General features: G+C 44.3%; 4 non-coding genes across 4 annotated transcripts; all 4 read right to left on the reverse strand.

Annotated features, from left to right (window-relative positions):
- Positions 1-708: 708 nt before the first annotated feature.
- LOC114812466 lies at positions 709-846 on the reverse strand. The gene has a single exon (XR_003760119.1). It is a non-coding gene; the product is annotated as a small nucleolar RNA SNORA7 (small nucleolar RNA).
- An 11,321-nt stretch (positions 847-12,167) lies between these two features.
- LOC114812705 lies at positions 12,168-12,305 on the reverse strand. Its single transcript, XR_003760356.1, has one exon. It is a non-coding gene; the product is annotated as a small nucleolar RNA SNORA7 (small nucleolar RNA).
- Positions 12,306-13,295: 990 nt separating this feature from the next.
- On the reverse strand, positions 13,296-13,433 carry LOC114812707. Its single transcript, XR_003760358.1, has one exon. It is a non-coding gene; the product is annotated as a small nucleolar RNA SNORA7 (small nucleolar RNA).
- Positions 13,434-14,258: 825 nt separating this feature from the next.
- On the reverse strand, positions 14,259-14,391 carry LOC114812596. Its single transcript, XR_003760247.1, has one exon. It is a non-coding gene; the product is annotated as a small nucleolar RNA SNORA7 (small nucleolar RNA).
- Between the last annotated feature and the right edge of the window lie 12,413 nt (positions 14,392-26,804).

The following is a 26,804-nucleotide window of genomic DNA, read 5'->3' on the forward strand; positions in this document are numbered from 1 at the left end:
GTCCTCACCCCAACCCTCCTCCTCATAGCGCTTATATACATATCTACACACCTGGTGGCTTTTCCTTGTATTCTCTTATGCTATCGAGTCGTTTCGGACCCATAGTAACTCCATGGACTCATCTCTCCGAGAACGCCCCACCTCCACATGCAACTGCTCTGGTAGTGTATCCATAGAATTTTCTTGGTAAAATTCCAGAAGTGGTAAACTTGCGGAACTCTGTAACACTGTACTCTCCCCGGGGCTCAGTACAGTGCTCTGCACACAGTAAATGCTCAATAAATATGAGTGATGGAGTGCTTTGGAGAGTACCATATAATAAAGTGGGTAACAAGAAGAAGTGGCGTAAGCGGCATTTGTCAAGCTCTTACCATGTGCCAAGCCTCCTCTAAGCAGTGGAGTAAATACAAGTTAATCAAGCTCATTTGTATATATCTTTATTACCCTATTTATTTTGTTAATGAGGGGTACATCCCCTTGATTCTATTTATTGCTGTTGTTTTTGTCCATCTGTCTCCCCCCGATTAGACTGTAAGCCCAGCAGTGGGCAGGGATTGTCTCTATCTGTTGCCGAATTGCACATTCCAAGCCCTTAGTACAGTGCTCTGCACATAGTAAGCGCTCAATAAATACTATCGAATGAATGAACTTGAGTCTCTGCCCTCAACTCTCTCCCATGCTGCTGCTGCCCAGCACAGGTGAGTTTTGACTTGTAACAGATTGCCTTCCACTCACTAGCCACTACCCACACTAGGAATGGAATGGATAGGACTCTGCTTGACTCACCCTCCCATAGTCGAGACTGGTAAAGTACTGGAAACTCTCCAGATGCAACCCTGGGAGGGGGTTGCTTCCCCTACCTGTAATCATTTTTAGTTTCTGTCTCTGATACCATACTGTGAACTTGTTGAGGGCAGGGATTGCTTCTTTAAACTCTCTTGTATTGTATTCTCCCAAGTGCCTAGATTGTGAATATCCAAGTGTTTAGATTATGCAGAAAGGCTGAAGTGACCTTAGAAAGGGAAATAGGATGAGGAGATAAAAGTTGAATCAGGAAAGGCCTCCTGGAAAAAAATATAGTTTCAAGGGGGTTTTAAAGAAGGGGATATCAGTGATCTGCTGAGTGGGCAGAATAATAATAATAATAATGGCATTTGTTAAATGTTTACTACGTGCCAAGCACAGTTCTAAGTGCTGGAAGGGAAGGGAAAATATGAGCAAGTGGTCAGCTGTGAGAGATGAGATCAAGGCCCAGAGAGGAGATTGGCTTGAGAGGAGATTGTATATGTCCCCCCATAGAGGACAGTCATCTGCGGTTCTTGAACGATTATCTCTAAGGCTTGAGAAGATTCTCATGGGCTGTTGAGGATTCAGAAGCATGTCCAGACAAAGTTTTCAGATCAGTCTCTGCATCCTCTAGCTTTGCAGCATTAAATATGTTTGACTGGAGTCGAAGCTCCTTGTGAGCATCGGACCTAACACCGCTGTTGGTGCTGTACTTCCCAAGGCTTAGTACAGAGCTCTTCACACAGTAAGCACTCAATAAATACCACTGATTGATTGAAAATACCACCAGTCCTGCTTCACTCTGACAGTGTTGGGGAAAAAGTTAGAAAACGTTCTTCCAACTTTGAGTCAGCCAGCCATTCATTCCATCATAGAGTAGCGAATGAATCACAGTGAATATCTCAACACTGCCAAATCTGCCTAGAATTTTTTAAGACTGTAGTCTGTTAATGTGTCAGATGCTTTTGTAAAGTCAGTAAACAAAGTATGAAAGGCTTGGTGTAACTCTCTGTGCTTTATGTGCCTCTGTCATGCTGTAAATATATCTGCAGTGCCACCATTTGATCTTTTTTATGATATTTGTTAAGTGCTTATTATGTCCCACGCACTGTACTAAGCGGTGGGGTAGATACGAGGTGATCAGGTGGGACACAGCCCCTGTCCCACATAGGGTTCACAGTCTTAATCCCCATTTTATAGATGAGGGAACAGGCACAGAGAAGTGACTTGCCCAAGGTCCGACAGCAGACAAGTGGTGGAGCTGGGATTAGAACCCAGGTCCTTCTGACTCCCACGCCCATGCTCTCTCCATTAGGCCACCCTACTTCTGAAGCCAAACTGATCCAAATAGCACACAGTTAACTATGTTAATCAGAAATGTGTTCTCTGGCTAAATAGAAGGTTGTGGGTAATGGAAAATTGGTTGATTACCCTGTATTTTCCCCAATCAATCAATTATTGAACACTTACTGGCTGCAGAATACCCTAAAAGCACTTGGGAGAATACAGTGCTCTAGTTCCCCTATCTGTAATTCATTTTAATGCCTGTCTCCCCTCTTGACTGTAAGCCCCTTCTTTTATTGTATTAGCTAAGCTTTTACTATGTGGCCGGCACTGTTCTAAATGCTGGGCAGAAACAAGCTAATCAGGTTGAATACAGTTCATATCCCTTGTGGGATAGAGAAGCAGCGTGGCTCAGTGGAAAGAGCTCTGGCTTGGGAGTCAGAGGTCATAGGTTCGAATCCCGACTCTGCCCCTTGTCAGCTGTGTGACTGTGGGCAAGTCACTTCACTTCTCTGTGCCTCAGTTCCCTCATCTGTAGAATGGGGATGAAGACTGTGAGCCTCACGTGGGACAACCTCATTCCCCTCTATCTACCCCAGTGCTTAGAACAGTACTCTGCACATAGTAAGCGCTTAACAAATACCAACATTATTATTATGTGGGGTTTACAGTCTTAATCCCCATTTTACAGATGAAGTAACTGAAGCACAGAGAAGTTAAGTGACTCACCCAAGGTCACACAGAAGACAAGTGGCAGCACGGAGATTAGAATCCAAGTCCTTTGATTCCTAGACCCATGCTCTTTCCACTAGGCCATGCTGCTTCTCGCTCCTTGAGGGCAGGAATCAGGTCTTCCAACTTAATAATAATAATGTTGGTATTTGTTAAGCCCTTACTATGTGCCGAGCACTGTTCTAAGCCCTGGGGTAGATACAGGGTAATCAGGTTGTCCTACGTGAGGCTCACAGTTAATCCCCATTTTACAGATGAGGTAACTGAGGCACAGAGAAGCTTAGTGACTTACCCACAGTCACACAGCTGACAAGTGGCAGAGCCGGGATTCGAACTCATGACCTCTGACTCCCAAGCCCGTGCTCTTTCCACTGAGCCACGCTGCCTGAGTGTATCCTACTCTCCTAAGTACTTCATACAGTGTTCTGCACATAGTAAGTGTTCAATAATTGATTAATAGAATTATTAAACACAATCTCTACCCTCAAGGAGCTTTCCCTGTCCTTCTTGAAAATGTTGATTTTGGCGGCACCTTTGAAGGGGGTGGCATCTCTTTAGTGAGTCATGTGCGGGGAAAACTCCCTGCAATATCTGAGGATTTTAGGTCCTCTCTGTGCTTGCCACTCTAGTCTTTGTCTCCTCTTTCTTCTCATTGCTTCCTCTGCCTAGGGCAGGACTTCCTGCAGGCACATCCTCAGTCCAGGCTGAAGAAGCACATTGTGAGGATGCAACAAACAACTAGAGGCAGCAGTACTTGAGGGTCAAACTCTTTGCAGATTCTCTTTGTGTCCTTAAAGCTGTCTGTCTCCTATCTCTCTAATATTTATTCAATACTATTTATTGAGCACTGACTGTGTACTAAGTGGGAGAGAACAATATTTATCGTGATAATGTTGTCTTGTTTTTGTTTCGTTCTGTTTTGCTCTGCCATCTGTCTCCCCAAATTAGACTGGGAGCCCCTCATTGGGCAGGGATTGTCTCTATCTGTTGCCGAATTGTACATTTCAAGCCCTTAGTACACTGCTCTGACATAGTAACCGCTCAATAAATACTATTGAATATAACAATAAACACATTCCCTGACCATAAGGAGCTTACAGTCTAGTTGTAGTAGAAAAAGTACTTACTGAGCAACCACTAGGTGAAACGTACTGTTAGAAGAGCTCAGAAATGAGCTCTGTCTTTATTATCGCTCGATGTATCTCTCAATACCTCCCACTATCTCTAATCTACCTATCTACTTGTCTGATTTTTGTATTTGAAGAGGATACCATTTTACCAGTGTGTGGTGGTGTAGCTGAAAGGGCTAAACAGAAACCTGTGGGCAAAATAAAATTGGTTGATTACTATGTAGCTGAAGTCTGAGAATCCTTGTCCCAGACAAGGACAGTGCTGCCTTACTGATGTTTCTGCCATCTACATCATCTGGTGCTATTTTCAGTTTCGAACATATTGGTATTTTCTGCCTGCACAGTTTCCTGTAGGAATAAATTCACAATACTTAGCACCAGCTTGGTGAAGATTTTGATCTATCTCCTTTAAGCTTTAATGGGTGCCCCCAAAATTCTGGTATTTTGGGATCTGATGGCTACCAATTCTGTGTTCACTTTGTCCTCACCCTCCATGATTCTATAGATGTCCAGCATGTCCCTTCTCAATCTTCATCTTACCTGACCTTCTCCAGAAGATGCTCCGAAACCCCAACTCAGTATCTTTCCTGACTCTGTCCTTATTAACATGATGCAACCAAACTGTCACATATGATGTTGTTTTGTTGCATTTTATTCTGTTTTGCTTTGTGGTCTGTCTCTTCCATTTAGACTGTGAGCCCATTATTGGGCAGGAATCGTCTTTATCTGTTGCCAAATTGTACATTCCAAGTGCTTAGTACAGTGCTCGGCACATAGTAAGTGCTCAGTAAATACTATTGAATGAATGTTCTAGGAGCAAGAGAATGAAGTTTTTAGCTAATGTCAAAATTGCATTCTATGTTGGATGGCACTTTCGTGCTGTCCAGCATTTGGAGGAGCTTTCTGTCTGAACCTGCTAAATGCATTGAGGACTGGAGGAAAAAATGAAAAATGACCCCCAGCTTTCTTCTTTTACAAATCTCTAATGACTATTTCTTTCTCTCCACTTTAAACAAAAAGTCCTATCCACTGGATTTTAGGTTCTCCGCCAATGCCTCTCTTACTAATTGCTCTCTTCTCCTATTCTTTCTCTTCACAATTTACAAGCTTATCTTCTACCTGAACCTCTCCAAAGATTCACCCATCTCCACAGCATTGCTTATACTTTTCCCATCCATGGAACTCTCTCCCTCCTCAAATACATCAAATCACATCCTCCCTATCTTTAAAGCCTCCTAAAAGAACCATCTCCACCAAAAGTCCTTCCCTAATTAATCACCACTCTTTCTACCATGTCGGTCACCTTAGCAGATCTTTTCATTTATTCTGAATGTATCTATGGTGGCCTAGTGGATAGAGCACGGGTCTGGGAGTCAGAGGACCTAGGTTCTAATTCTGGCTCTGCCACATGCCTGCTCTATGACCTTGGGCAAGTCATTTCACTTCTCTGGGCATCAGTTCCCTCATCTATAAAATGAGGATTAAGAGTGTGAGTCCCATTTCGGACTGGGACTGCATCCAACCTGTTTAATGTGTAACTACCCCAGCCCGAAGAACAATCCTTGGCACATATTAAGTGCTTAACAAGTACCATAATTACTATTATTATGATTACTCTGGGGGATTTTTTTTATTTGTTCCTCTTTAACTTGTAAAAGTAGTAAAACACGACTTCCTGTTGCATGGAGAAAAGATGCAACAGCGTGCCTTTGGTCTTTCCCTCTCTGTACCCCTATGCCCTTTCTTTCTTTGCAACTGGGAAAAGTATATTGCTTAGGAAATAATTACAATGTAATTTATGTGACTTTTATGCCAAGTGCAGGGGTAAGTGTAGGAAAATCATATCTAGTCACTTCACTTCTCTGGGTCTCAGTTCCCTCATCTGTAAAATGGGGAATGAGAAGGTGAACCCCACATGGAACAGGAACTGTGTCCAACCCGATTTGCTTGTGTCCACCCTAATGCTTAGTACAGTGCCTGCCACACAGTAAGCGCTTAACAAATACCACAATTATTATTAATATATCAGAGACAGTCCCTGTCCCACATGTGATTCTCAGTTTAAGAGGGAGACTGTGAGCCCATTGTTGGGTAGGGATTGTCTCTATTTGCCGAATTGTACTTTCCAAGTGCCGAGTACAGTGCTCTTCACACAGTAAGTGCTCAATAAATACTACTGAATGAATGAATGAACAGGTATTTCAGCCCTATTTTACAGATAATCCAATAGACACATACAGGTTTAATGACTTGCTCAAGGTCTCACAGAAGTCCATTAGGCCATACTCCTTCCCTAAGTTAAACAACTCAATAACAGTATCAACTCTGAGACACAGTATTGCCTAATGGGTAGAACAAGGGCCAGGGAGTCAGAAGGACGTGGGTTCTAAACCCAGCTCTGCAACTTGACTACTGTGTGACCTTGGGCAAGTTACTTCACTTAATAGTTAATAATGATAATGGTGGTATTTGTTAAGCCCTACTATGTGCCAAGCACTGTTCTAAGTGCTGGGATAGATACAAGGTAATCAAGTTGTCCCAAGTGGGGCTCACAGTCTTCATCCCCATTTTACAGAGGAGGTAGACACAGAGAAGGTAAGTGACTTGCCCAAAGTCACACAGCTGATAAGTGCCAGAGTCAGGATTAGAACACACAACCTCTGACTCTCAGGCCTATGCTCTTTCCACTAAGCCAAGGTGATTTTCTGCAGCTTCTTCTTTGTCTCAGTTATCTCATCTGTAAAATTGAGATTAAGACTGTGAACCCCATATGGGACATGCACTGAGTCCATCCAGTTTAGCTTGTATCTACTCTAGGGATTAATACAGTACCTGGCACATAGTAAGTGCTTAACCAATACCATAAAGAATGAAGAAAAGAGTTGCTGATTAACTTGGGGAGCTATGTCTTTTTTTTTTTGTCTTTTTTCTGAATAATTAACAGGACATAATGCTGCTGTGACAGAGGGGTTCATAATGATCTAAGCATCTTCTTGCCTCCCTTCTATACATTGCAATCCTAACTGTCCAATGCCTCTCTGGAGATTGCCTGTAATAATAATATTGGTATTTGTTACGCGCTTACTAGGGCAGCGCACTGTTCTAAGTGCTGGGGTAGATACAGGGTAATCAGGTTGTCCCACGTGAGGCTCACAGTCTTAATCCCCATTTTACGGATGAGGTAACTGAGGCACAGAGAAGTTAAGTGACTTGCCCACAGTAAGCTGAAAAGTGGCAGAGCAGGCATTCGAACCCATGACCTCTGACTTCCAAGCCCGGGTTCTTTCCACTGAGCCACACTGCTTCAATTTGTAGGGATTAGAGTCAGATAGTATGATTATTCTAATGCTTCTCTTCTCCATCCAATCTCTCTTTCTCGTTCACTCCTGAAGATTACTTTTCCTGATAAAGATCCTTTTCTACCTAGCCATTTATAAATGACTCAAAACATTCTGGTTGAAGAGTTACCCTGAGTCATTTGGTTAAGGAAGATGAGGAAAACAGGGGCAAAAAACATGTGGTAAAATCACCTGCATCACTGTTGCATCTAGAAAAACTTGATCCCTTCCTATTAAAGTGCAAATGTCACTACAAAAAGATAGTAAAGAGAGAAAAGCGGGAATCATCATGAAAATGTTCATAATGCAACAGAGAAAATGCTATTAATGAGAACATTTCTAATCACAGAAACATTCTATTTTTGTTTAGAAATGCAGATGGGTTCATTATGAGCAGGGAACGTGTCTGCTAATTCTGTTGTATTATACTCTCCCAAGCACTTAGACCAGTGATCTGCACATGGAAAGTGTTCAATAAATACCATTTATTGATTGATATGAGCAAAATTCAGAGAAGTAGAAGCAGCCTTTCCACTAAAACACACAGAAACGGCATGGCCCAGTGAATAGAGCATGGGCCTGGGAGTCAGAAGGATCTGGGTTCTAGTCCCAGATCCACAGCAAGTCTGCTATTGACCTTGGGCACTTCACTTCTCTCTGCCTCAGTTACCACATCTGCAAAATGGGGATTAATCCTGTGAGTCCCATGTGGCATATGAACTGTGTACAATCTGATTACCTTGTTTCAACTCAAGCACTTAGTAGAATGCCTGGCACACAGTAAACACTTAAACACCATTAAAAAAAATGCTAGAGAGCAAAGATTAGACCACAGATCTTCAGACTCCCAGGGTCCATGCTCTTGCCACTTGACCATACTGCTTCTTGCTACTTAGTGAAACTTCCTCCAATGTTTGCCCATTTTTCTACACATCAAGAAAAAACTCTTGACCATCAACTTTAAGACACTCCCATTAGCTCTCTCCTACTTATCCACTCTAATTTACCCCTATCTCTTAGTCTTCAATCCTCTCAAACCAACCTTCTCACTGTGCCTCATTCTTGTCTCTTCTACATTAATCCTTTTCATAAGGCTTTCCCATCACTTGAGACTCTCTTCGACTCAATAACAGACAGATGAATCAATCAATGGTATTTATTGGATGATTACTATGTGCAAAGCACTGTACTAAGTGCTTGGGAGAGTACGACACAACAAAATTAGCAGACACATAATGAGTTTACAGTCTACTGGGGGAGACAGATATTAATATGAGTAAATAAGTGATTTTAAATATATAATTTAAAGATATGTACATAGATGCTGAGGGGTTAGGAAGGGATGAATATCAAATGTCCAAAGATGATAGATCTAAATGCATAGATGATGCAGAAGGGAGAGCAAGCCAGGGAAAAGAGGGCTTAATTGGGAAAGGCCTCTTGGAGAAGATGTGACCTTATTAATGCTTTGAAGGTGGACAGAGTGGTGGTCTGGTGAATACGGATGGCAAGGAAGTTCCAGGTTAGTGGGTGGATTTGGGAAAGGGGTCAGCAGTGAGATAGATGGGATCGGAGCACAGTCAACAAGCTAGTACTAGGGGAGCAGAGTGGGAGGGCTGGGCTATAGTAGATCAGTGAGGTGAGGTAGAATGGGGCTAGCTGATGGAATGCTTTAAAGCCAATGTTAAGGGGTTTCTGCTAGATGCAGATGTGAATGGGCAGCTAGTAGAGATTCTTGATGAGTTCAAGATCATGGACCGAACTCTTTTGTTGACAAATGATCCGTGCAACAGAGAGAAGTATGAACTGGAGTGGGGTGAAACAAGAGGCCAGGAGATCAGTGAGGAGGAAGATGCAGTAGTCAGGGTGGGATAGGGCAGGTGCTTGGATCATTTTCAGAACTCCTTTGAAATCACATCTCCTCTAGGAGGCCTTTCCCAAGTAACCTAGCAGCAAATATCTCCCAACTGCTACCTCCACCCCTTTGCACCACCTAAACCCTTAAATGGTCATAATTCCACAGCCCAGTCAGCTCCTTGAGATCAGGGATCCTGTCTACTAATTCTATTTTACTCTCCCAAGTGCTTAGCTCAGTATTTACATATAGTAGGTACTCAATAAATAGGAAAGATTGGAAGAGAATGTGACAAAGAAAGGGAAGGAAATGGGAAAGTGAATGGGAAAGGGGAGGAAAGGGGGCACAGGGATGGTAGATTTTTTAAAAAAAGTATTAGAGTCAACATTTTTGTCTCAGAACAGTTAAAATTAATTTTATAGTTCATTTTTGCCTCAGTGAAGTCTAGAGATCCAAGATCTCTTAACCTTCCAAAAATATTTCACAAACCCATCAGTTCCCCCAAATATTTTTCCATCCAAACACATACCAGCTCTTCCCACATGGAGCATCTAATGACTGAAAGTAACTGAAAAAAGCCATTGTTAGGGCAGTGAGGCAGAGTTGCAGTTTCTGCTGAACATTCAAACCTTTAGGCTGTCTGAATCCTCTCAGCCTATGCTAATTTGCCTTGAGAGTTTCTTTCATGGAATGATAAACATGTTAATTATCATAAACAAAAACCATTTGGCACCTAGATCATTATTAACATGTATGGATTAAATTTTGTAGTGTTGCCCAGAAAAAGTATTTGGCCTATGGGTGTGTGAGACAGAACTCGCTCATGTGAAAAGTACTTGAGCAGCATGGCCTAGTGGAAAAACCATGGGCCTGGGAGTCAGAGGACCTGGGTGCAAATCCAGATTTCTCCCCATAACTGCTGTGAGACCTTGGACAAGTCACAGCTTCTCTGAGTTTCAGTTCCCTCAACTGCAAAATGGGGATTCAGTACTTGTTCTCCCTCCTGCTTATAACATGAGCCCCATGTGGGACCTAATTGTCTTGTATCTATACCAGAGCTTAATACAGTGCTTGGCATATATTAACTCTTTAACAAATATTACTATTATTAATATCTGACTTTCATATGTGCCTTTTCATAGCCTCATGGTAAAAGTGACAAATCCAAATGGACTTATTGTGTAAGTGTATAGATGTGCAAATCATTAACAGAAAGTTGAAAACTTAAAAATATATGATAATTAATGATAATAATAATTGTGGTATTTGCCAAGCACTAAGTCCTGGGGTAGATACAAAGTAATCAGGTTGGAAATACTAGCTCTTTTCCCCTCTTCAAAGCCCTGAGAGCTCATCTCCCCCAGGAGGCCTTCCCAGACTGAGCCCTCCCTTTCTCTCTGCTCCTTCTCTCCTCCCCATTCCCCCTACTCCCTCCTCTGCTCTTCCCCCTTCCCCTCCCTACAGCACTTGTGCATATTTCTATATATTATTTATCCTATTTTGTTAATGATGTGCATATATCTATGATTCTATTTATCTTGATGATATTTATGCCAGACTACTTGTTTTGTTTTATTCCACTTTGTTTTGTTGTCTGCCTTGTCCATTTAGACTGTGAGCCCATTGTTGGGCAGGGATTGTGCCTGTTGCCGATTGTATATTCCAAGCACTTAGTACAGTGCTCTGCACATAGTAAGCACTCAATAAATACGATTGATTGAATGAATGAATACAGTTCCTGCCCCACCTGGGGCCCACATACTTAATCCCCATTTTAAAGATGAGGTAACTGAGGCACAGAAAAGTGAAGTGGCTGCCCAAGGTCACACAGCAGACATTTGGCAGAGCCAGAATAAGAACCCATTTCCTCAGACTCTCAGGCCTGTGCTCTTTCTACTAGACCATGCTGCTCCGCTAAATGAACTTAGTCCAAATACACTACATAATCAGTGATATTTTTTGAACACTTATGTGCGCAGATGTGAATCAAAAAGGAGATAATAAAGAATTTTCTGGATAATAGGCAGAAGAAATGGACATCCACAGCCCATCCTTAAACGTGATGCGCTTACTGCTAGATTAATGGGCATATAGAGAGAGAGAATGCTATGGCGGTAAATGCTCCTAGAAAGTAATTGCTTCCTTCCGGGCAAAGATTGTATTTAGCATGGCCCAGTTTAGCCAAGTTGAAAGCGATGAAATGAATGATTAAAAGAGATTTGCCTTCCTGGATTAGTATATTCCCATATTATACCTACCACTGGGGGATGAGTTATTGAGTCAATCATTAACCACCCAGCAAGAACACACAGCGGGTTCAATCTTATTTCAATTGGAAATATACACTTGTAGCTAGAGAACCCACAAAAATCAATCCATCATAACTTCACAGCACACCCTTTCTTTACTACACTCCCACTTCTATAAAGTGGGAGTTAGGCTCCAGAAGAACTTCATGTTCAGGGCAAATCACTTGAGACTGAGCGCCATGGTCTAGTGGATAGAGCATGGGCCTGGAGTCAAAAGGACCTGGGATCTAGTCCCATCTCCACCTCTTTCCTGCCTGGTGACCTCAGGCAAGTTACTTCACTTCTCTGTCCCTCGGTTCCCTCATTTATAAAATGGGGATGAAGACTATGAGCCCTATGTGGGACATGGACTCTGTCCAATGTGATTAGCTTGTATCTACCCCAGTGCTTAGACCAGTTCCTGGCATATAGTAAATGCCATACCATAAAAAAAAGAATAAGCATGGATTAATAGGAATTTGTGAGTACAGTGTAAATGGTTCAAAGATATCACTATGAACCTTTTTCGTACTGTTTTATGATGTCGAGTCGTGTCCGACCCATAGAGATGCCATGGACACATCTGTCCCAGAATGCCCCAGTCCCATCTGCAATCATTCTGGTAGCGTAACCATAGAGTTTTCCTGGTAAAAATACAAAAGTGTTTTACCATTGCCTCCTTCCACGCAGTAAACCTGAGTCTCCACTCTCGTCTCTCTCCCATGCCGCTGCTACCTAGAACAGGTAAGTTTTGACTTGTAGCAGATTGCCTTCCACTCGCTAGCCACTGCCCGAGCTAGGAATGGAATGGCTATGCCTCTCCCTGACTCTCCTTCCCATAGTCGAGAATGGTAGAGTACTGGAAATTCTCCAGATGCGACCCTGAGAGGTGACTTTTTTGTTACACATGCCAATATTTTTACTATGCCCACCAACAGCAGTCTATCAATAGTATTTATTGTGTACTTGCTGTGCAGAATGCTTTAAGAGAAGCAGCGTGGCTTAATGGAAAGAGCATGGACTTAGGAGTCAGAGTTCATGTGCTCTAATCCTGGCTTCGCCACTTGTCAGCTGTGTGACTTTGGGCAAGTCACTTCACTTCTCTGTGCCTCAGTTCCCTCATCTGTAAAATGGGGATGAAGACTGTGAGCCTTATGTGGGACAACCTGATTACCCTGTATCTACCTCAGTGCTTAGAACAGTGCTCTGCACATAGTAAGCGCTGAACAAATACCAACATTATTATTAAGTGCTTAGGAGAGCATTGCCAGGACTGTGGGACTCACATTTGCCTATTCAGACTCAGTCACAACTATAAGCAGATTTCACCATCAATGGCACCTTCTTCAAACACAAAGGGCAACTAAATAAACATACATATATGTTTCATATACCATGATGACACTCACACTGATATTCATTCAGCTGATTAAACTAGCAAGTAAGACAAGCCACAGCCATTGATTGTGTGGTCATTAGCTTGTCTGCTAAAGCTGGCAGGTGAGGTCAGGCAGCATTCTGAACTAAAATGATTCTTACAGCAGCAAAGCTCAGGAAAGAAGCTGCTTCCTCATTTCAAATCTGTTACCTCCTACAAATTACCGATGGAAAATAAGGATATTATAATAATAATAATATCTTTTGCCAGATAATGTCTTATCTTGTCCTATGTTGACAAGTCATCTCCATCCCATAGCGACGTCATGGCACATCTCTCCCACAAAGCCCCACCTCCATCTGCAATTTTTCTGGAAGTGTATCCATAGAGTTTTCTTGGTAAAAATACAGAAGTGGTTGACAACTGCCTCCTTTTGCACAGTAAACCTGAGTCTCGGCCCTCAACTCTCTCCCATGCCACTGCTGCCCAGCACAGTGAGTTTTGACTTGTAGCAGATTGCTTTCTACTCGCTAGCCACTGCCCAAACTAAGGATGGAATGGGTAGGCCTCTGCCTGACTCTCCCTCCCATAGTCGAGACTGGTAGAGTACTGGAAGCTCTCCAGATGCAACCCTGAGAGGATAAAGAATGTCTTTCTAAGGGATGATCCTCAATAAAGTTGTGTTAAGGATGTGTTACATACATAGTCCTACACCCTGCTGCTGAGAGGATTTGTAAAAACATAATACTGATCTTTATCAAATCAGTACAGAGAAACTAGTCTTAATTTTTGACCATCAAATGAATTCATTTATTTACTTTCCCTAGCTTACCTGGAATCCGTTCCCTAAAATGATAAACTAGTAAAAGCCTTATGAATCTGCATTTTAATGACAATAGGGAAGATTTATAGGATGTGATTGTTAAAATGAATGATAGTCACTCAAATTATGGATTATCATAGCTCTCCAAGGAATAGATTTGAATTACTCTCAGATATAGTTGGTCTTCTATAGTCAATGCAATATATTATTTTAAAATATTGGCTCAGGAGACAGATAACTGAGGGGATAGAACCAGTTATACTCTAGTATTTCAGTTTCAAACAGACTCCTCTCTACAACATCCACCTCTGTCTTACATCATCACTGCTGCCATCTATTGTCTACAATTGTATTTGGACGCAGTCAATAGTATCTGGAAATATTTAATGAAAAAATTGACCAGAATACAATTCTTTGTTGTCGTCCAGAACCATTGAGTCATCTCTGACCCACAGTGACTCCACAAACACATCTGTTCCAGAACGCCCTATATCCATCTGCAATGGTTCTGGTAGTGTATCCATAGAGTTTCCTTGGTAAAAATATGGAAGCGGTTTAACCGTCGTCCCCTTCCGCATAGTAAACTTGAGTCTCTGCCCTCAACTCTCTCCCATGCCACTGCTGCCCAGCAAAGGGGAGTTTTGACTTGTAGCAGATTGCCTTCCACTTGCTAGCCACTGTCCAAGCTAGGAATGGAATGGCCTCTGCTTGACTCTCCTTCTTTTAGTCGAGACTGGTAGAGTTCTAGAAACTCTTCAGGTGCAACCCTGGGAGGGGTACAATTCTTTAGTTAAGAGAAGCAGTGTGGGTCAGTGGAAAGAGCACGGGCTTTGGAGTCAGAGGTCATGAGTTCGAATCCCGGCTCGGCCACTTGCCAGCTGTGTGACTGTGGGCGAGTCACTTCACTTCTCGGCGCCTCAGTTACCTCATCTGTAAAATGGGGATGAAGACTGTGAGCCCCACGTGGGACAACCTGATTCCCCTGTGTCTGCCCCAGCGCTTAGAACAGTGCTCGGCACATAGTAAGCGCTTAACAAATACCGACATTATTATTATTATTATTATTAGTCACCCCCATTTCCTCAGTAGTTGATTTCTTGCATCTTAGGGTGGGGACAGAGAAAGAATGCTTATCATATTCTTCACCCATGTTGTCCTTTCCACTTCATGGATCCAATTCACTCTCTGATAAATCTTAAAAATGGCCTGGTCATTTTTACCAAGCCCTGCAAATTTATTGCCTATTAAACTTCACCCTCTGCCAATGTACAGAGGTTCCCGTGACCTCAGTAATCCAAACATGTCAACTTTATAGCACCAGAAATATTGCTATTTTCCCAACAATGATCCAGAAAAAGCCCCATTCATGCAAGACCATACAGTAAACTGCAGGTTCTTTATAGATGCTATAATGTGCAAAGAATCTTTCCCAGTCCAGGGGAAATCATGTCATTCCTTCAAACTCAAAGTGTGCTGGGATTTTATCATCTCATGACTTCAAGTTACAAAAATTATAGCACCTTCAAAGACAGCAGTTATCACACAGCTACTCCAAGCATCCTATTATAACAATAATAATAATGATAGTATTTAAGCCCTATATGCCACGCACTGTTCTAAGTGCTGGGGGGAGAACCAAGGTCATCAGGTTGTCCCAGGTGGGATTCACAGTCTTCATCCCCATTTGACAGATGAGGTAACTGAGGCACAGAGAAGTTAGGTGGCTTTCCTAAAGTCACATAGCTGACAAATGGTGGAGTCGGCACTAGAACCCATGACCTGGGACTCCCAAGCCCGGGCTCTTTCCACTGAGCCACGCTGCTTCTCTCTTATCACTGTCAGAGACAGAATCCTGGACTGGACAGACCATTCATTTGGCCCCACCAATGTCATTGCTCAAGGTCTTATGGATTGAACCTAATTCTAGCGAAACTTGGGTCATAATACATGATCCAAGTCCCACCACTCCTCAATCTCTGCTGTTACCTACAGCTCTTGAGTCTCAGGGCGAAATATTGAATTTCCCCTCGTGTGCTTTTACATTATTTACACATATGTGATTTGGTCATTCGGATTGTATGTATTTGGTTTCAAATATGTTGGAGCATTTTTGTTTGGACTTTTCCAGCCCTTCAATGTAGATTGTAAACTTCTTGATGGCTGACACCTTGCCTTGGTCTTCCTCATAGTATTGTGCATGCACTGGAGCTTGGTCATTCTGCATTCAATAGGCCAACTGCACTGGAAAGCGAAACTGTGGAACAACAATGACTGTCATGTGACTGAAAATCATCACTTCTTAATTGCCTTGTTTTCAATATGAATCATATTTATTGAGCGCTTACTGTTTGCAGAGCACGTATTACTTGCTTGAGAAAGTACAGTATGAGAGAGTTGTTAGAAGTATTCGCTGCCCAAAACTAGTTTTACAAGAGAATTGTTCATAATGCCTTTTCATAAAACCACAACACAATAAAGTTGGAAGGGATTTGTAAACAACAAACCATCCCAAATATTTGGAGCTGTATTACACTTCACACTTGAATGTAATATTGCATCAATATAGGGACAATTTTCTATTTTAATGTAATTAACTGATTTGTTTTCAGGGACTTAAACTCTCAATGGAAGATATTAAGTTAACACTATTATTCAATTTTAATAATAATAATGATGATGATACTGTTAAGTGCTTTCTACATGCCAAGCACTGTTCTAAGCATTGGAGTAGATCCAAGGTAATCAGGTTGGACACAGTCCCTGTCCCACAGGGTGCTCACAGTCTTCATCCCCATTTTGCAAATGAGGGAACTGAGGCACAGAGAAGTGAAGTGACTTACCTAAGGTCACACAGCAGACAAGTGGCGGAGCCAGGATTAGAACCCACAAACTCTGACTCCCAAGCCTGGCCTCTTGCCACTAGGCCATGCTGCAGATTCACTATGCCAAAACACTTTCTCATCTATTTTCTCACTTTAACCTTACTATATATTTTGTCTCGATGATTGCATCAGCTTCCTCACTGATATCCCTGCCTCCAGTCTATCTATGCTGCAGCACCTACTTCACTCTGCTTCACTACTAAAAAACTGTTCTGTGCCCTTGTCCCCAATCCTCAAAAACCTTCAGTGGTTACCCATACATCTCTGCATCAACTAGATCTTCCAAACCCTGGTCTTCTCCCACTACAACCCATTCCCACACTTTGCTTCTGTAAAAACCATTTACTCAGTGTACCTTGAGCTCATCTATCTATAGATGAGAGATAGACTCTTGTTCACATCCTCCCTCTGTCCTCTAACTGCCTTCCACTTCATATACCACAGATTATCACTCTCCCCATTTTCAAAGTCCTACTGAAATCATATTTCCTCCAAAAAGTCTTCCCTGATTAACACCTCATTCTCCCACCCTATTCTCCCTCTCATCCGAGTGACTGGTATGTTTGGGTCTGAACCTGTTAAGCACTTTGACACTCACCCCACCTACAATTTTTATGTGCCTATCCTCATTCCCTTCTATTCTCACTCTCTGTAATGTATTTTAATGACTGTTTCCTCCACCAGATTGTAAAATACTTGAGGGCAGAGATATCTACCAAGTTTATTCTACTCTATCCTCCCAAGCAGTAGTACAGTGCTCGGCATACAACAGGCCCTCAATAAATACCACTGAATAATCGACTATGTCCCTGTGAGGTAGAGAGGATATATTATCCCCATTGTGTAAATGAGAAAAGTGAGGCACGGAGAGGTTAAGTGACTTGTCCAAGATCACACAGCAGGCCAGAGACAGAACTGAAACTAGACTCCGGGAATCCTGACTCGCAGACCGCTTCTGGAAGCCTATGAAGCTAAAAGTGTCATAAATAGAAGAATGTGAAACTGTTAAAACCAATTGGTTTTGTGTGCTGGTGACCTCTGAACACCAATCTCCATCCACGCTGCTTTATATAGGGTGCGAACAGATGACCTTCAGCCTGTGAGTAACCAGTTGAATGAACACATACTGAGAGGTGCGAAACTGGAGCGCTTTAGTTTGATGGAGCCAAGTTAGAATATTTTTCTTTTCATGCAGTTAAATGTTCCATTGACCAATCTTAATGTGGAAAGGTAAACGTCGCTTCCAAAATGCACCCTGTGCTGAGCAGCTCAGCGTCCTCCAGATTTGGCATTGTGTGGCACAGCTAGAAGCAGAATCCTGCACAGATCTGTACGTCTCATCAGCCACATAGCAGTCCCATTAACCGGGAGCCAAACTACTTGACTCTCACCATCCCAGCTTCTCCTACATGGCACCCTGCTTCCGCAGATAATTGGCAATTTCCAAATTCGTTTTTGTCAGAGTGTGGTAGCATGTTAATGCTTCTAGAGGGAATGTGCGCTTCAGAATATCGGGCAATTTGGACCCAGCGATTGGGGCAGATGGTTTGGGTTCAATTTCAGAATCGTATTCGCTCATTGATGGCAGCAGGTACATTGGAATTTCAGAAATTGAAAAAGGTTTATTGCCAACTTCAATGTATTATAGTTGATTGCCACAGAGAGAAACTAGAAGAGTCTAAAGAGATGATGCATATGTGACCCAAAATTATTTTTTGATATATACTTGAATCTCAGTGTATTATATATGGGTGTATGATTAGGATTATTATTATAATCTTACTCTGTGCCAAGAGCTAGGAAGATACATGGTAATCAGATGAGTTACAGCCCCTGTCCCACATGGGATCAGAGTATAACGAGGAGGGGGAATCAGCCTTGAAGGTGTTTGCTTGCCCGATCCACTATTTTTGCTTTTCTTATTTGTCTTTTCTTTGGTACTTGTTAAGCACTTACTGTAGGCCAGATACTGTACTAAGCACTGTGTAGATACAAGATAATCAGGTTGGACACAGTCCCTGTCTCATATGGGGCTTACAAACTAAGTTGGAGGGAAGGGTATGTAACGAACCAAGGAGGGAGGCTCACAAGAAGATCCTACACTCACTCTGAGCAGAGCAGTGTATTACTTAATACACTTATTGCTTATCGACACAATGCTATCACAACACTCTCGCTGGGCCAGTCATGTGAGGAGAATGGATGGCAGCAGGATTCCCAAATGGATACTCTAAAATGGGGTCATTATATAAAAGATGGACAGAAGAAAAATCTTTAAACCGTTAGCTGTGCAGCAATCAGGAAAGGGGTAGACTCATATCTCCTCCAAGAAGCCTTCCCTGACTAGGCTGCCATTTTCCCTATATGCCTTTCCCTCTGCCTTGCAGATTCACTGGACTCTTTAACCATTATGCAGTTTGATACAAACCCCAGTCCCACAGCACTTATGTACAGATCTTTATTATCCCCTATCTGTAACTTATTTTATTGTCTGTCTCCTCTCCATAGCCTGTAAGCTCCTTGTGGGCAGGGATCTTGCTGCCAACTCCACTGTATTGTACTTTCTCAAGCACTCAGTACAGTGTTCAACCAACAGTAAGTACTCATTCATTCATTCAATATTGAGTGATTACTTTCATTCATTCAGAAGTATTTATGGAGCGTTTACTGTGTGCAGAGCACTGTACTAAACACTTGGAAAGTACAATTTGTCAACAAATAGAGACAGTCCTTACCAGTGGGCTCACAGTCTAGAAGGGGGTAGGGGGGAGACAGACAAAACAAAACAAGGGGACAGGCATCAATAGCATCAATATAAATAGAATTATAGAGATATATACACATCATTAATAAAATAAATAGAATAAGAAATGTTTCACACATATACACAAGTGCTATGGGGAGGGAAGGGGGGGTACAGCACAAAAAGGGAGTAGGGGTGAGGGGAGGGGAGGAGAGGCAGAGGAAAAGGGGGGCTAGGTCTGGGAAGGCCTCCTGGAGGAGGTGAGCTTTCAGTAGCTTCCTGTGTACAGAGCACTTTATTAAGCATTTGGCACAGTACAACCCAGTAAATACCCCTGATCGATTGGTTGACTGCGGGAAGATCTTGAAATCAAGAGGGAGAGCTGAAAATGACTGCAGGCAATATGGGCATTAAATTAACAGTACAAGAAGAGACAGTGCTCACAAGATGGCAGAGGTAGTGGATCGTACTTAATACCTGTGTCTCCTTCCAGACTGTAAGCTCACTGTGAGCATGGAATGTGTCTGTTTAGTATTATATTGTACTCTCTCAAGCTCTCAGTAGAGTGCTCTGCACACAGTAAGCATTCAAATACATATGGTCTATGGGTCGTCCACATACATGATGACAATTCACCACCAGTAGAGCCAAAAGCTGCATGGCCTGGTGAATACAGCATAGGCCTGGGAATCGAAAGGATGTGGGTTCTAGTCCCAGCTCCACCACAAGTTTGCTTTGTGACCTTGGGTAAGTCAGTTAATTTCTCAGTGCCTCAGTTCCCTCATCTGTAATATGGTGTTTAAGACTTTGAGCCTCTTGTGGGACATAGACTGTGTCCAACCTTTCATTCATTCATTCATTCAATAGTATTTATTGAGCGCTTACTATGTGCAGAGCACTGTACTAAGCGCTTGGGATGAACAAGTCGGCAACAGCTAGAGACAGTCCCTGCCGTTTGACGGGCTTACAGTCTAATCGGGGGAGACGGACAGACAAGAACAATGGCACTAAACAGCGTCAAGGGGAAGAACATCTCGTAAAAACAATGGCAACTAAATAGAATCAAGGCGATGTACAATTCATTAACAAAATAAATAGGGTAACGAAAATATATACAGTTGAGCGGACGAGTACAGTGCTGTGGGGATCGGAAGGGAGAGGTGGAGGAGCAGAGGGAAAAGGGGAAAATGAGGCTTTAGCTGCGGAGAGGTAAAGGGGGGATGGCAGAGGGAGTAGAGGGGGAAGAGGAGCTCAGTCTGGGAACGCCTCTTGGAGGAGGTGATTTTTAAGTAAGGTTTTGAAGAGGGAAAGAGAATCAGTTTGGCGGAGGTGAGGAGGGAGGGCGTTCCAGGACCGTGGGAGGACGTGACCCAGGGGTCGACGGCGGGATAGGCGAGACCGAGGGACGGCGAGGAGGTGGGCGGCAGAGAAGCGGAGCGTGCGGGGTGGGCGGTAGAAAGAGAGAAGGGAGGAGAGGTAGGAAGGGGCAAGGTGATGGAGAGCCTTGAAGCCTAGAGTGAGGAGTTTTTGTTTGGAGCGGAGGTCGATAGGCAACCACTGGAGTTGTTTAAGAAGGGGAGTGACATGCCCAGATCGTTTCTGCAGGAAGATGAGCCGGGCAGCGGAGTGAAGAATAGACCGGAGTGGGGCGAGAGAGGAGGAAGGGAGGTCAGAGAGAAGGCTGACACAGTAGTCTAGCCGGGATATAACGAGAGCCCGTAATAGTAAGGTAGCCGTTTGGGTGGAGAGGAAAGGGCGGATCTTGGAGATATTGTAGAGGTGAAACAGGCAGGTCTTGGTAACGGATAGGATGTGTGGGGTGAACGAGAGGGACGAGTCAAGGATGACACCGAGATTGCGGGCCTGCGGGACGGGAAGGATGGTCGTGCCATCCACGGTGATGGAGAAGTCTGGGAGCGGACCGGGCTTGGGAGGGAAGATGAGGAGCTCAGTCTTGCTCATGTTGAGTTTTAGGTGGCGGGCCGACATCCAGGTGGAGACGTCCCGGAGGCAGGAGGAGATGCGAGCCTGAAGGGAGGGGGAGAGGACAGGGGCGGAGATGTAGATCTGCGTGTCATCTGCGTAGAGATGGTAGTCAAAGCCGTGAGAGCGGATGAGTTCACCGAGGGAGTGAGTGTAAATGGAGAACAGAAGAGGGCCAAGAACTGACCCTTGAGGAACTCCAACAGTTAAAGGATGGGTGGGGGAGGAGGCTCCAGCGTAGGAGACCGAGAATGATCGGCCAGAGAGGTAAGAGGAGAACCAGGAGAGGACAGAGTCCGTGAAGCCAAGGTGAGATAAGGTATGGAGGAGGAGGGGATGGTCGACAGTGTCAAAGGCAGCAGAGAGGTCAAGGAGGATTAGAATGGAGTAGGAGCCATTGGATTTGGCAAGAAGGAGGTCATGGGTGACCTTAGAGAGAGCAGTCTCGGTAGAGTGGAGGGGACGGAAGCCAGATTGGAGGGGGTCTAGGAGAGAATGGGAGTTAAGGAATTCTAGGCATCGATTGTAGACGACTCGTTCTAAGATTTTGGAAAGGAAGGGTAGTAGGGAGATAGGACGATAACTGGAGGGGGAAGTGGGGTCAAGAGCAGGTTTTTTTAGGATGGGGGAGACGTGGGCATGTTTGAAGGCACAGGGGAAGGAGCCCTTGGAGATTGAGTGGTTAAAAATAGAAGTTAAGGAAGGGAGGAGGGCAGGGGCGATGGTTTTAAGAAGGTGAGAGGGAATGGGGTCCAAGGCGCAGGTGGAGGGGGTGGCACTTGCGAGGAGGGAGGAGATCTCCTCTGAGGATACTGCAGGGAAGGATGGGAAAGTAGGGGAGAGGATTGGTCGGGGGGAGAGGAGAGGCGGAGGGGTGACTTTGGGGAGCTCAGACCTGATCGTGTTGATTTTCGTGAGGAAATAGGTGGCCAGATCATTAGGGGTGAGAGATGGGGGAGGGGGAGGAACAGGGGGCCTAAGGAGAGAGTTAAAGGTCCGGAACAATCGGCGGGGGTGATGGGCATGGGTGTCGATGAGGGAGGAGAAGAAGCTTTGCCTGGCGGAGGAGAGGGCAGAGTTAAGGCAGGAAAGGATAAATTTGAAGTGTGTGAGGTCGGCTTGGTGCTTGGACTTTCGCCAGCAGCGCTCAGCAGCTCGAGCATAGGAGCGTAGGAGGCGGACGGAGGAGGTGATCCAGGGCTGTGGGTTAGTGGAGCGAGAGCGGCGGAGGGAAAGGGGGGCGAGAGAGTCGAGATGAGTAGAGAGGGTGGAGTTGAGAGCGGAGACCTGCTCGTCGAGAGTGGGAAGAGAGGACAGGGCGGCAAGGTGAGGCGAGATGCTATTGGAAAGACGGATGGGATCGAGAGAGCGGAGGTCTCTGTGGGGCAGTAGCGAAGATTTGCAGGGGGAGGGAGTGTGAGAGATGAGGCAGGTGAGAAGGTTATGGTCAGAGAGAGGGATTTCAGAGTTGGTGAGGGAGGAGATAGTGCAGCGGTAGGAGATGACGACATCGAGGGTGTGACCGAGTCGGTGAGTGGGCACGGTATGGTGGAGGAGGAGGTCGGCAGAGTCGAGGAGGGATAGCAGGCGGGCGGCAGAGGAGTCGTCGGGTACATCCGTATGGATGTTGAAGTCTCCAAGGATCAGAGTGGGCAGAGAGAAGGAGAGGAGGAAGGTGAGAAAGGGGTCAAGGTGGTTGAAGAAGTCGGAGGTGGGACCGGGAGGGCGGTAGATGACGGCGACAAGTAACTGGAGTGGGTGGTAGAGGCGAATGATATGGGCTTCGAAGGAGGGGAAGGAGAGGGAGGGGGGAGGAGGGATAGTGCGGAAGCCGCATCGGGGCGAGAGGAGGAAGCCGACGCCTCCTCCCTTACCGGTGAGTCTGGGGGAGTGGGAGAAGGAGAGGCCTCCGCCGGAGAGAGCGGCGGCGGAGACCGTGTCTTCGGGAGAGAGCCACGTTTCCGAAAGGGCGAGGAGGAGGAGAGAGCGGGAGAGGAAAAGCTCATGGATGAAAGGTAGCTTGCCTGTAATAGAGCGGGGGTTCCAGAGGCCACACTTGAAAGTAGCTGTGGGTGCAAGGGGAGGAGGGGGGGAAGGGCGGGGGGAGGGGAGGGTTTGGAACCTGATTTTCTTGTATCTATCTCATGCTTAATACAGTCCCTGGCACAAAGTGCTTAACAAATACCATTAAAAAATTTTGGAATAAAATTCATCTCACAGAATTGTCCGGGGAAATTGATAAGCAACAGAGCTGTAGCCAGAGATAATGGTTAGGCAGATGATAATAACAAGTCATGAAGAAGCCAGCATCAAATCCTAGAACTTTTGACTTGTGTAATGATAATAATAATAATGTTGGTATTTATTAAGCGCTTACTATGTGCTAAGCACTGTTCTAAGCGCTGGGGTAGACACAGGGGAATCAGGTTGTCCCACGTGGGGCTCACAGTCTTAATCCCCATTTTACAGATGAGGGAACTGTGGCACCGAGAAGTTAAGTGACTTGCCCAAAGTCACACAGCTGACAAGTGGCTGAGCCGGGATTCGAACCCATGACCTCTGACTCCGAAGCCCATGCTCTTTCCACTGAGCCACGCTGCTTCTTATGTGCCTGAGCTAGACTTGTGTGCCTGAGCTAGACTATAAACTCGTCGTGGGCTGGGAATGTGTCTACCAACTCTGTTTGACTGTACTCTCCTCAGCACTTAGTACAGAGTTCTGTTCACAGTGTGTTCAATAAGTAATCAATGCTATTTATTGAGAACTTACTGTGTGCAAAGCATGGTACTAAGCACTTGAAAAAGTACACAGTCGCTGCTCACAAGGAGTTTACAATCTCCACCCTCTTGCCCACACAGTTTTCCCAGTTGGGAGAGTATCACGAGGTATGGATACTCTCTCCATATTAGATAGGCTACAGCTTTCCTCATTTTCAAATCCTTCTAAAATTCACACCTCTTACAACAAGCATTTCCTGATAAATGTCCCATCTGCCTGTTATATTATTCCTTTAGTCAGCTCCAGCATTTATTAACTTAAATGCATCCTCTTTAGCCTCCATATGTACATATCCACTTTATTTTCTTTTGACCTCTTGAGTTAACCATTTTTGTGTTTTTCACCATTAGAACATAAGCCCCTTGTGATACTCATCCCACCCCCACAACACTTTTATACAGTAACGATAATGATAACTGTAGTATTTATTAAGCATTTACTATGTGCCAGGGACTGTACTAAGTGCTGGGGTTCATATAAAATAATCACATTGGACACAGCCCCAATCCCATATGGGGTTCACAGCCTAAATAGGAGGGAGAATGGGTATTTAGTCCCCATTTTACAGATGAGGACACAGAGGCCCAGAGAAGCAGCATGGCCTAGTGGAAAGGGCATGGAACTGGGAGACAAAGGTCCTAGTTTGTTACCTTCATTCTGACATTACCCTGCTGTGTGACCTTGAACAAGGCACTTAACTTTCCTGGGCTTCAGTTCCCTCATCCACAAAACGGGGATTCAATACCCGTTCTCTCTCCTACTTAGACTGTGAGCAAATAAGTGACCTGCTTATCTTGTATCTACTCCAGTCCTTGGCACATAGCAAACACTTAATGTTATTATGTCAAAGGTGTTTCATTCTTAGGGAAGCAGCATGGCTCAGTGGAAAGAGCCTGGGCTTCCGAGTCAGGGGTCATGGGTTTGACTCCCTGCTCTGCCACTTGTCAGCTGTGTGACTGTGGGCAAGTCACTTCACTTCTCTGTGCCTCAGTTACCTCATCTGTAAAATGGGGATTAACTGTGAGCCTCATGTGGGACAACCTGATTATCCTATATCTCCCCCAGCACTTAGAACAGTGCTCTGCACATAGTAAGCACTTAACAAATACCAACATTATTATTATTAAGTAGAAAAAGGCCTGGTTTCATTGCTTCATTGTCAGCCAGTGGCACAGCCAGGTGTAGGGCTTCAATTCCCGAACACCAAACCTTCCCTGCTGCTGCCAAGTTTCCTATGAGGTTAGGGGATGTCTCCGTGGTGAGGTGAATAAATGGACAGGTTCTACATTTCCCGGCTTTAGCCAGCTCCCGGGCACCAATATATAGCTGTCTTGGGGCTGAGTAGGAAGCTGATGCTTCTGATGGTGAGATTTTATCAATTAATCAATCATATTCGCTGAGGCTTACTATGTGCAGAACACTGTCTAAGCACTTGGGAGAGCACAATACAACAGAATAAGCAGACACATTCGCTGCCCAAACAAGCTTAAATCTAGGGGGCGGAGAACAGGACCAATATATGATATGGAGAAGCAGCATGACCTAGTGGATAGAGCATGGGTCTGGGAGTCAGAAGAACCTAGATCCTATTCCTGGCTCTGCCACATGTCTGCTTTGTGACCTTGGGCAAATCACATAACTTCTCTGTGCTGGTTACCTCATCTGTAAAATGGATATAAGAGTGTAGACCCCATGTGGGACAGAGATTGGGTCTAACCTGATTAACTTCTATCTGCCCCAGCGCTTAGAACAATGCTTGGCACATATGTACATATCTATAATTCTATTTATTTACATTAATGCCTGTTCACTTGTTTTGGTGTATATCTATCTTTCTATAATTCTATTTATTTATATTGATGCTATCGATGCCTGTTTACTTGTTTGGATGTCGGTCGTCCTCCTTCTAAACTGCAAGCCCATTGTGGACAGGGATTGTCTCTATTGCTGAATTGTACTTTCCAAGCACTTAGTACAATGTTTTGAACACAGTTAAGTACTCAATAAATACCACTGAATGAATGAATGCTTAACAAGTACCATAATTATCATTATAATTTTTATTATATGACCAACACCGTCTTCCACCTGAAATGGGTAGAAAGACTCACTGGTTCTGGGCTGGTGTATGTGCCAGTCTCAGTCCCTAACACTTAGCTCAATTGTACCTCTTGTTTTCTTGACCTGCAGGAAGCCCCTATTCACAAAGAGTCAGTCCTTCCTGTACTGCTCTCTGAGAGGCTGGCCCCTCAGGCTCCCCCTCCCCTCACAGCAGGCTGCATGCTCAGCAGACGGCCCAAGGGATTGATGAGCTCCTGAAAGACATTAGTAATTTAAAGGGGAGTGGTGACAGGAAGGTCCATCGAGGCCAGATGAGTTAAATCAGTGGTGATGAAGTCATCAGTTACAGGGCACCTACCAGGTGAGGCAGATGATCTGATTTAAAATAATTCTGGCAGATTGATGTCTTAACTTTCATTAAGAAAGAATGAAAATCTGCCACACTGACTGAAATATGGGCCAATGGAATCACTCAGAACCAGGGGACCAATGGGCAGAATGGGAGATGGCCAGGTGGGCATCCAGAGCATGCTCTCATCAGCCTTTCCCACTTTGTTCCTCTTCCCTCTTGCTCAGTCTGGTTTTTAAGGAGAGCTAGAAGGGCTAGAGATCTCCTAGCAGCCTCAGCCCAGGACTCACACCTGCCTAAACAGACCATCTGACTACTACTGTCCACTGCCTTCAGTCACTCCAATCCCCATCCTCTGAGGCTAGATCTTTATCATTACCACCGTCCAGACTGC

This window comes from Ornithorhynchus anatinus, chromosome 5 (assembly GCF_004115215.2).
Source record: "Ornithorhynchus anatinus isolate Pmale09 chromosome 5, mOrnAna1.pri.v4, whole genome shotgun sequence".
NCBI classification, from domain to species: Eukaryota; Metazoa; Chordata; class Mammalia; order Monotremata; family Ornithorhynchidae; genus Ornithorhynchus; species Ornithorhynchus anatinus.